Source organism: Pseudophryne corroboree, chromosome 3 (assembly GCF_028390025.1).
Source record: "Pseudophryne corroboree isolate aPseCor3 chromosome 3, aPseCor3.hap2, whole genome shotgun sequence".
Classification (NCBI taxonomy): Eukaryota; Metazoa; Chordata; class Amphibia; order Anura; family Myobatrachidae; genus Pseudophryne; species Pseudophryne corroboree.
The window spans coordinates 365683091-365695298 of NC_086446.1; the positions used below are offsets into that span (position 1 = coordinate 365683091).

Sequence of the window (12208 nt, forward strand, 5' to 3'; positions counted from 1 at the left end):
TCTTCTATAGAGGATAGAAGTTATAGCCACATGAATATCTCAAACATGAAGAAAAAAATGCAATAATCCCTGAGCTAAAAGCCGGATGTTAATGGTGGGTGTGAAGGAACACTCACTGATGCCGAATTGCAGCTAGCTAGGTAATGTACAATTCATAGCAATTACATTTATTTATTTATGCAGCAATAAACTGTAATCTCCCAAATTAGGTAATAATAATAATTATAATTATAGAGGTATTAATAAGGCAACACTTTCCTGGCGAGGCTGAAAAGCTTCCAGAGTTGTAGCTACCAACAAGAACCCACGTTTTCTACATATATGTAAACCATTCCATGTTAATATATGAGAAAAGCACACTTGCAGCCTTCCACGTTTTACATGCTAATAATGAGAAATATCTGTTCTTAGTCCATATATAATTAAATAGATTGTCTTCCTGTCTATTGCCATTTGGCAAATTTACCCTCACGCCTAAATTCCTTACAGTTGATTAGTGGTATTATGTTTAATTCAAATGTTCTTACCTAGATTTAGACATCGATGCTGAGTTTTATTGATAATTACTTCCGTGTAGGCCTTACACTGATACATAAGTGGGTAAACATTTCTGCCTACGTTTGTCTTTTCCTAAATCATTAACAGGCTTTACAAAGGGGCGTGAGTAACATTTTACTTCAACCTTACAATGTGTATTTGCCATTTGTTTGAGACATTTCAGTTATCTGTCCCTCCTTCCATAGTGCTGCAATATAATTGCAGAGTTCAGTGTTCTAGAAAATGTTGACTTCAAATTTATAATAGTTTGAAATAAAGACACTATAAATGTCAGCAGCAGGTGTTATGGGTATGCAGAAGAGCAGGAAGCCCTGCAAAATGTATTCGTGTGTTTTAGAATTAATAAAAAACTATGACAGAAATTGTTTTTGCGGGTTTAGAGATAGAAGAAAGCTTATGATGTATTTATAGACATACATTTTGCTTTACATTTACACACGCTGACTTCAACTATTTCTGAACATGGCATTTTTCAGTCATACTGAAGTAGTGTAACAAGCAGTCCCCATGATTTTTAAACGTTGCCTCCTATGAGAGAGGAGTCATTGGGACTGTATTATATTTTTGTGGGTTTGAGACTTTGGGGGACATGTACTAAGCTGTAATAAAAGTGGAGAAGTCAGTGGAGAAGTTGCCCATGGCAACCAATCAGCTGCTCTGTATACTTTTATAGTATGCACACTATAAATGTTACGTCAGTGCTGATTGGTTGCCATGGGCAACTTCTCCACTGGCTCACTTCTCCACTTTTATCACTGCTTAGTACATATCCCCCTTATTAGTTTTATATAGAGAAAAGTTGTCTTCTCTGCTGAACTGACATGAAGTGTCGAATGAATCTCCATTAGCTTTAAGCCAGTCTGGTACAAAAATCTTTTTCAGAATGAAAACAGCTGTGCATCCGTAAAAATCAACCTTTCTATTAATTTCAACACAATTTCTAAAAACAAGGCACATTGTCACAACTATTCTGTATTTAGCAAAGAGTACCCTCATACCCCTTTCACATCGCACTAAAAACCCGGTATCGACACAGCATATTGCCGTGTCGAAACGGGTCAGTGTGCGATGTGAAAGCTCCTTTTCAGAATTAGCGGGTCACCTGACCCGGTAAGTCAACCCGGTAAAAAAGAAGGGTTATTACCGGGTTGATTACCGGGTCAGGCGCAGTGTGAATGGGAGCCGTTCCGATGCGACACGGCTCCCATTCACAGCATAGGGAGAGGCGGCGCAGGAGATGAGCTGATCTCCCAGCAACGCCTCCACCCCCGCCCCTGCTGCTGCTGCGCCCTCCGCTGCTATGGCAACCAACCCGGTATATTGCCGGGTCAGAAAGCCAGCAACGGAGCGCAAATGCCGGATCCCACCCGGTAAGTACACGTTTCTCTTACCGGGTAGGATCCGGCATTTGCGATCTGAATGCAGCATCAGTTTACTAAATGTTTCCATTAGCCAGTGCAAATGTCTACATACCCAAAACCACCACCGTCATGGTCTGCAAACCCATGTATATGGGTGCAAGCCCTGAACACACTTGGGCAATCGCTAGGTCATATGCACAGCACTACTATTGAGGGTATTTTTCTGTGTTTTGGCCTTTTTGCTCTTCACAAATGAAGCCCTTTGTGGTTTATATGCAGATGTGTCCTCATACACCTAGCCTCAATATGCCATGTGCTGCAAGATGCCCGGCATGAGTCAGCTGCGTTGAACAGTGTAATGCATACCTCCCAACTTTGCGCGGCATAGCCACGCGCTTGTCCGAAAGGGGGCGTGACCTCTCTGTGATGGGCGTGGCCTCCTCCTCAGAGTGGGCGTGGCCTCACCAAACGGGGCATTTTCCTGCCTTTTGGGGCCGTGTCCAGCGCTCCCCGAGCAGCTGGGCAGCCCCCGCTCCCCTCCTAGCACTGAATGCATGCAGTGCTCGTGCGCCCAGCATGTTTTCAGTGATCACCGGCTGCTCTGCAGAGCAGAGCAGCGGGTGATCAAAGGCTCTCTCAACTGCCCCCCTGCCCGCGGGACACTGCTGCCCGCGGGTGGGACAGCAGGACAGGGTCCGAATAGCGGGACTGTCCCGCTGAAAGCGGGACAGTTGGGAGGTATGGTAGTGTAGCGACTTTTTGTTTAATTTTGTGTCTTATTCACACAGTAGACACTGCGAAACAACACTCAATCTGCACCAGAGGTGTCGGCATGTGACTTTAACTGCACAGAAAGCAGTAATAATGATATGATTTAAAGAAAGACGATTTGTGCTTATACAGTATATTCTAGTGCATAAGTAGAGATCAAGTACTCTGCATCTAGTAGAAAGCTTTAAATCAATAATAGGATTAAAATTCCTGCTATTTCTAGACTAGCTGGATTGAAATAAAAGAAATTTTTTAAAGTGGAAAAAGCTTGATAACAGGCACAGCAAAAAAAATAAAAAATAAAATATATATATATATATATATATATATAAAACAGACACACAGTATGTATATACAGTACACACACACAAATAAATATATATATATATATATATATATATATATATATACGAATATCACCACATCATGAGGCTCCAGCTGGGGCTATGTTGTGGATGAGACCAGCACTCCAAAATAGTCAAACAGTTTGTGCCATTTATTGTGCAAATTCAGCAATAATGTACCATCACAAGCGGGTTTGTCTGTGCAAATTCAGCAGTTTTGTAAACATCATTCAGATATATTCAAAGTATCTCACATATCCTGTTAGTGCTGGGGATCCAAATCCTACCCAGCCTGATCTCCCAACAGCTGTTTCGGCTGTCGCCGTCGTCAGGGGAGTGTTACCGCCAGTCTGCTACCCTTGTCACTTTATAACCCCTAAATAATTAAAAACCCGTGCTCACCTGTTTCCGTATTCTTCATTATCCCCGCCAGCTGGAGCCGAAAGGCGCGTCCGCCCCGCCGCCCGGACACCCCGGCGCTCAGTGCTGATGTCATCCGGCTCAGTCCCCTGTTGCCGGGCCACTCCCACTGTTTAGCTCCGTCGCCTCGGTAACAGAGAACACTGTCTTGCCGTGCCACCCCTTCGTGACGCAAGTCCAGTGTTCCCCGCCCTTTTGACGAACGGAGGCAAGCTCATTGGTCCGCCTTTACAAGGGATCCGCCTTTAGTGACGTCAGTCCCCCGCCTCCTCGTATCTAGGCAACAGAGCCCCAGCGCCTGGCGATACCTTCAGCGGGGATTTAGAAAAGAAGAATAACGGAAACATAGTAGTATCTGCATCCATAAAAATCTAAATATTGAACAATATGTTTCCCTCAAAAATAACTATATACACCATATGGCCAGAATTATTGAATACCCTGTTCATATCAAGTATTTGGCTGAATATTGGTAATCTATAATCCCATCACTATATATCATCAGTCATACATTGTATCTCATGAAATGGGATTTACTGTCCCCACTATTTGACCATCATGTTATCCCATATAGACAACACTCCCGACCATATCGGTAAATAGGTATACATTATATCTTATGTGGAGAAGGTATCCGCTCAAGGAATTCAGCTACCTTGAACAGCAGGCCTGATCCAGACCCACATTGTTTACAAAAAACAAGACAAAATTAATTCCTCATTTAACCCCGCTGGGGCCATTGCATTCAATTGGTAGATCCACCGACCCTCTTGTTTCAGTAACAACTTGTTACGATCACCGCCTCTCCTGAGCGGTGGTATATGGTCCAGCGGCATACACTTAAAGTCCTTTAATTTGTGTCCACAACTCGCAAAATGTCTGGCTACCGGTGGTGTGTTAGTTTCCACTAATTGAAGAGCTTTTTTAATTGAAGACCGATGCATGGAAATTCGTTCTTTTAGCATGCGAATCGTTTTGCCCACATAGATCTTTTTACATGGACATACAATGATGTAGGTCACATATCGGGTTTCACATGTCATCCTGTGTCTCAACACATATTTATCACCCATTGATGGGTGTATAAATTCGTTCCCCGTCAGCATAAAAGTGCAGTTAGCACAACTGCCACATTTAAAGGCTCCCTTTTGCAAGCTGAGCCAGTTGCTATTAGACACCGTTCCAGGACTGACATCTGAATGTGAGATACGTTCCTTCAGATTCCTACTCCTCTTATAGCTGAAGAGGGGTGTATTGGCGCAGAATCTATTTAAGGACGGGTCAGTCTGGACTATGTGCCAATGCTTGAGTATCGATTTCTTGACCAAACCCGATGTGATGGCATAGGTGCTTGTGAATACCAGCCGCTCAGCTTCTCCTTGTTTGATCTTTGGGATCAATAGATCCTCCCGTTTCAGTCCCAAACATTTGGTCACAGCCTCTTTTACCTCCACCGGATTATATCCACGGTCAATGAACTTCTGCCCCATATTCGCCAGAGCCTCCGGCAGTTTGGTTCGATCGCTCAGGAGAGGCGGTGATCGTAACAAGTTGTTACTGAAACAAGAGAGTCGGTGGATCTACCAATTAAATGCAATGGCCCCAGCGGGGTTAAATGAGGAATTAATTTTGTCTTGTTTTTTGTAAACAATGTGGGTCTGGATCAGGCCTGCTGTTCAAGGTAGCTGAATTCCTTGAGCGGATACCTTCTCCACATAAGATATAATGTATACCTATTTACCGATATGGTCGGGAGTGTTGTCTATATGGGATAACATGATGGTCAAATAGTGGGGACAGTAAATCCCATTTCATGAGATACAATGTATGACTGATGATATATAGTGATGGGATTATAGATTACCAATATTCAGCCAAATACTTGATATGAACAGGGTATTCAATAATTCTGGCCATATGGTGTATATAGTTATTTTTGAGGGAAACATATTGTTCAATATTTAGATTTTTATGGATGCAGATACTACTATGTTTCCGTTATTCTTCTTTTCTAAATCCCCGCTGAAGGTATCGCCAGGCGCTGGGGCTCTGTTGCCTAGATACGAGGAGGCGGGGGACTGACGTCACTAAAGGCTGATCCCTTGTAAAGGCGGACCAATGAGCTTGCCTCCGTTCGTCAAAAGGGCGGGGAACACTGGACTTGCGTCACGAAGGGGTGGCACGGCAAGACAGTGTTCTCTGTTACCGAGGCGACGGAGCTAAACAGTGGGAGTGGCCCGGCAACAGGGGACTGAGCCGGATGACATCAGCACTGAGCGCCGGGGTGTCCGGGCGGCGGGGCGGACGCGCCTTTCGGCTCCAGCTGGCGGGGATAATGAAGAATACGGAAACAGGTGAGCACGGGTTTTTAATTATTTAGGGGTTATAAAGTGACAAGGGTAGCAGACTGGCGGTAACACTCCCCTGACGACGGCGACAGCCGAAACAGCTGTTGGGAGATCAGGCTGGGTAGGATTTGGATCCCCAGCACTAACAGGATATGTGAGATACTTTGAATATATCTGAATGATGTTTACAAAACTGCTGAATTTGCACAGACAAACCCGCTTGTGATGGTACATTATTGCTGAATTTGCACAATAAATGGCACAAACTGTTTGACTATTTTGGAGTGCTGGTCTCATCCACAACATAGCCCCAGCTGGAGCCTCATGATGTGGTGATATTCGTATTGAAAAGTTTCTGACCGAGCACCCTCTTGAAAATTCTCGGTGTTGTGCGGCCCACGCTGTCTATTATATATATATATATATATATATATATATCTTACTTTATATAGATAGTGCATCACCCAGGGCATAAAAAGGAGGCAGACAAGTTCCACCTAGCTGCATATTATGAGTTGGGACATACCCACGGGGATGGCAATGGTACTAGTTGGATTAAACAGCAAATAAGGACAGAGAGCATTGTTATCTAGTACATCGGCAGTTATAATATGAAACGTTTATAAGTGAAATCATACCAAGATGAATGAATGAATTAATATATTTTATGTGGTGATATAGATTTAGAAGGCTTGAAAATAAAGCGGGGAAACCTCACTTTCTAAAAGACGCTTGAAGTTCAAGAAGAAAAAAGTAATTTTCAGATAATTCACTCCCCTTCCCCCAAACAGGATATTCAAAACATACTATTTTAACCAGTACAGGTTTACACTATTCTATAGTACATTTTGTTCCTGATTTAATTACGTTAAGGAACATATTTATATATATATTTGTAACATTAGTCAAAGAGAGAGCTGCAGTAAAAATAATAATAATGTAAAACTCACCTTTTGTTCTTACTTTTCTCCTTTGCCACATTCCAGTTCTTATCTGGGACGCAGGGAGTAGAACACATTCCAGTCTGACAGATTACAGAGAACCAGGCCCATTGCATTATGGGATTAGTATACTCTGAAAAAAAAAACACAAAGTAGATAACTTTTTTAACCATCCCCTATATTTAAATATGGATCTGTAATCTCTAAATAAAGTAACTTTTATGTGTTTAAATAATTAACTACATATTTTTCTGTATGTATGTGTGCATTGTAAATAAAATTATATTAATTGAAATTCCTTATATTTCAACTCTTTGAGGCCATGTTTGTTACAAACATGCTTCTATTTAAACTAATATAGTAGTTAATGCTTTGTGCATTTACATTAGCATGGGGCTTTCTGCAAAGGAAAAGAAAGAGCTAACAATTATTTTAAAACATAGTAACTCTTCCAGAAATTTTTAGCACAATAAACAGAGTTTATGGCACTAACAAAATAGAAAAAAGGTGATCAAGATTTGAGATTTTAAAAATGAAGAGACTTCCTCTGCTTTCATTTCAATGTAAAGTCATCTGGTGAAGGGCCTGGGTCCAGAGGAATAAGGGCCACATCTGCCAATTCAGCAAAGCTATGTATAGGCTACAGACATAGTGGCATGCCTGGATTCTGAGGGATCCAGGTTCCTCTGGCCAGTGCAGCAGGGTCCTGTGGTGGTGGTTTTCCATCACTGCCCTACATGTACATTGGTGGACCTGAATCTGAAGAGATTCAGATCCCATTAATCCCAGAGGCACCTTTTGAAAATAACTCACTTCAAGCAAGCCAATCAAGATTCGCCATGTTGTACCCCGCATGCCCCACCCCCCAGCCCCACAAACATGTGAGTGCATCACACGACGACGATGGTCTTGCATGTTTAGGGTTGCCCTCTGCCTACGCAGCCTATCTGCTAAGGCAGATGGCAACCTGCCATCTTTTGGGTTGCAGCATCTGCGTGTGACATTACACAGCCCACCCTGAAAACTGTCTGGACACACCTTTGATGTCCATCCGCATCCCCCCAATGCCTCACAATGCCCCCTTTCTCACTCCACGAATGCCTCTGCCTGTCAATCAGGCAGGGGCTCTCGCACATGTGAGATCCCGTTGTGTCACACTGTGAATCCAAAATACACCCGAATCCGACAAAAAAAATTCAGGGAGGTTTTGCCAAAACGCGTCCGAATCCAAAACACGGCCGCGGAACCGAATCCAAAACCAAAACACAAAACCCAAAAAATGTCCGGTGCACATCACTACGATAAACTAGCTAATAAACTTTAACCTTACATTTTACAGACTGTTTGAAAAATAACATTTAGAAGCTGATTGATTGGTATTTTATCTGTCACAATTTTGTCGCTATATGAGCTTTGATAGATATCCCCCTTAGAATGTTTATGGTGATATTTTGTCAAATGTTATTGCATGTTTATTTTGTCTGGCTGCATTTAACTCTTAAGGGGGTATTTATCGAAGCCCAGAGCAATATAAAATTGTGAGAGATAAAGTACCACCCAAATAATTTCCGCCTTACATTTTACAGGCTGTGTTTGAAAAATAACAGGAGCTGATTGGTTGGTACTTTATATCTCAGAATTTTATCTCACTCCAAGCTTTAGTAAATACCCCCTTAAATATTTGTGTTATGTTCTAATGTTTTCTTTACAGGGACTGGCTGCTTTGTTATTAATATTGTTATTATTATTTTTTTAAGAAGAATTTTATTGGTCAATTCACAGTTATACACAAGATCAGTATTATACATAACAGAAAAATCACAGTACAAAGATATATACAAAAATAAAACAGCGAGCATATACTGTAAGTAAACTTTTTTTTCATTTTGTATGACAGAAATAGTGCAAAGAAAGAGAGAAACCTCTAGGTCTACAGCGTGACCAGCCAACAAAGAGGATTAAGAGACAAAATGAAGAGAAACAGAAAGAAAAGGAAACAAGAGTGAGGGCAAAAAATGATATAGAGAAAAAAGGAGGGGGCTCCAAGTGGTGGGGTCCAGACAGGTTACACAAAAAGAAGGATATACAACTTAATTAACTACAGAATGGGGAGGGGGCATTTTGAGAAGCAAACCAAGTTGCCCAGACTTTATCCAACGCCATGGCAGATTGCCTGATACTGGTCATATATTCCATTCTATAGACGTACCAAATGTGAGCAATGTATTATTATTATTGTTATTATTGTTTATTTATATGGCACCACAAGAGTTACATAGTTACATAGTTAATGAGGTTGAAAAGAGGCAAAATGCCCATCGGGTTCAACCTGTAATCTGTCTTACGACGAGTTCATTATAATGTCCCAATTGAAATAATGATTTATGTTTAGTTAACAACTGAAAATCATGTTCCTCCAAGAATAAAAATGTCAATATTTTAAATGTTATAATCTTGGACATCTATTTCTGTCAGGAATTTATCCAATCCGTTTTTAAATGCATATATAGTGTCCACCATTATTGCCCTAACAGTGAAAAACCCTTTCCTACGTAGCGTATGGAATTTTCTCTCCTCTAGTCTCAGCGAATGACCTCGCGTCTTATACAGAGTTCTTTTAATAAACAATTCCTCTGATAACTCTTTGTAATTTCCCTTTATATATTTGAAGACATTGATAATATCTCCTCTTAGACACCTCTTTTCTAGTGTATACAGTTCCAACCTAGCGAGCCTTTCGTCATAGTCCCTCTAGCCCTTTAATCAATTTAGTAGCACGCCTTTGAATCCTTTCGAGTTCACAGATATCTTTTTTTATAATGTGGTGCCCAAAACTGAACACAATATTCCAGGTGCGGACGTACCAATGATTTGTACAGCGGCAGGATTATACTCTCGTCCCTTGTCTCAATTCCTCGTTTTATGCACGCTAGCACTTTACTTGCCTTCTTTGCTGCACTTTGACATTTAGCCTATTATCAATCAGTACCCCCAAATCTTTTTCCAAGACTATTACCCCTAGATTTTCCCCATTTAATATATAGGTTGTGATGCAGCACCTAACAAAGGGCCTAATTCAAGGTTGATTGCAAAAGCAAAATCTTCCACTAATGGGAAAAACCATGTGCACTGCAGGTGGGGCAGATGCAACATGTGCAGAGAGAGTTATATTTGGGTGTGGTGTGTGCAAACGGAAATCCAGATTGCAGTCTAATTGTAATTGCTGTGATAATGCATTTTACGATAAATCATTGCAAATACTATAAGTCACTATCCTATTAGCGGCGATAAGTTATAATAATAATTTTACTTATTATGCGCTCTTTCTCTAGTAGGACTCAAGGTGCTTAACAGATACATAACATAATATAGTACAGAAACAATGAAGTAAAGAACAGTTTTTCATACAGAAGCATGTAGATACTAAAAAGACATTACGGAAATACTTGAGTAAACAGGAAAGTCTTGAGTCTGTTTTTGAAGGATTCTATAGTTGGGACCTCTCGCACTGTGCGATACGTGATTTCCATAATGTCGGAGCCGCATGACTAAAAGCTCGATCCCCAGATAAATTACGGGAGCTTCTAGGTACTGCTAAAAGTCCTTCATCTACAGATCGCAGTAATCAAGTGGGGCAGTATGGGGTCAGAAGCTGCTTCAGGTACCTTGGCAGCCAGTGAAGGGAGTAGAGGATGGGAGTTATGTGGCTAGAACGGGGCTGGTTGGTTAACAACCTGGCAGCTGTGTTTTGCACCAGCTCTAAGCGGTGCAATTCTTTTGCTGGGAGACCAATGTAGAGGGCATTACAGTAGTCTAATCAAAATTATACAAATGCATGTATGACTTTTGGCAGATCTTCTGAGGGAAATAAGTGCTTTAATCTGGCTATTTTCCTCAGTTGAAAGAATGAGGATTTGATTGTGGCTGATATTTGATGTCTCCATAGGGTTTATCACGGATTTCTCTTTACCATCTCTGAGCAAGTGAAAAGCAGTGCAAAATCCCTATTTTAAGGTAATAATTTCAAAATTTGGTTCAGAACCCATGGGACACCCCCCTAATGCCTAATTAGGCATTTTGACGGTTTTTATTATTTTTAATTGGCCAATAATGACATTGGGGTGTTTTATGAGTGGGCCAAGTGTTTTTAGACCTGCAGGTTGGAATAATCGGTCCGGTTCCACTTTAAAAAAAAAAAGTCCCCTAAAATAACCCAAATATATACTTATACCCATTTTTATGTACCCCCAAAGAGAGCACTTATTTTTAGAGAACTTTTCGTGTTTTGTGTTTTAGTTCTAATTCCACTTTCGTGTTTTGGTTTTTGGTTTGGTTTTGCCAAAACCATCCTTTCGTGTTTTGGTTTTAGTTTTGGATATGGATGATTTTTAAAACAAACAAACATAAAAACAGCTAAAATCACAGAATTTTGGGGTAATTTTGCTCCTACGGTATTATTAATCTCAATAACAATCATTTCCACTCATTTCCAGTCTATTCTGAACACCTCACACCTCTCAATATTGTTTTTAGGCCAAAAGGTTGCACCAAGGTTGCTGGATGACTAAGCTAAGCGACACAAGTGGACAACACAAACATCTGGCTCATCTAGGAGTGGCACTGAAGTGTCAGACAGAAGGGCAGATATAAAAAAAGGCCCCAAACAGCACATCATGCAAAGAATAAAAAGAATTGCAGTGAGATAGTTGTATGACTAAGCCAAGTGACACAAACAATTGGCCCATCTAGGCATGGCACTGCAGTGGAAGACAGGAGGGCAGATATAAAAAAAAGGCCCCAAACAGCACATCATGCAAAGATGTAGAAGAGGTGCAATGAAGTAGCTGTATGACTAAGCCAAGAGACACAAACAATTGGCCCATCTAGGCGTGGCACTGCAGTGGCAGACAGGATATAAAAAAAAGGTCCCAAACAGCATATGATGCAAAGATGAAAAAAAGGTGCACCGAGGTTGCTGTATGACTAAGCTACGCGACACAACCACCTGGCCCATCTAGTAGTGTCACGCAGTAGCTGAATGTCGAGAGTGGGCTTATACAGCAGTACACCAGGTCTAATACAGCAGTGCCCCTGGACTCATACGGCAGTGTCAGACTGGATGGCACTTTTCAAAAACTAGGCCCCAAACAGCACCTCATGCAAAGATGTCGAAGAGATGCAATAAGGTAGCTGTATGACTAAGCCTAGCGACACAAACAATTCCAACTGGAATTATACGTCCAAATTCCTGGAATTATACGTCCAAATCACTGGAATTAATTGGCAAAATCACTGGAATTAATAATTATACGTCCAAATCACTGGAATTATACTGCAAAATCACTGGAATTATACGTCCAAATCACTGGAATTAATTAGCAAAATCACTGTAATTAATAATTATACATCCAAGTAACTGGAATTAATTGGCAAAATCACTGTAATTAATAATTATATGTCCAAAT

General features: G+C 41.1%; 1 protein-coding gene across 2 annotated transcripts in view; it reads right to left on the reverse strand.

Moving 5' to 3' along the window:
* TMEM98 (transmembrane protein 98) overlaps positions 1 to 6837 on the reverse strand; it is an 88488-nt gene extending 81651 nt beyond the window's left edge. The window contains exon 1 of one of the 2 annotated variants that reach the window (XM_063959848.1): positions 6753 to 6837. The gene's annotated coding sequence lies outside the window, so the exon portion shown is untranslated. Of the gene's footprint in view, positions 1 to 527; positions 620 to 6752 lie in introns of those variants that run through there. The other variant, XM_063959847.1, reaches the window with a different exon arrangement.
* Positions 6838 to 12208: the final 5371 nt, after the last annotated feature.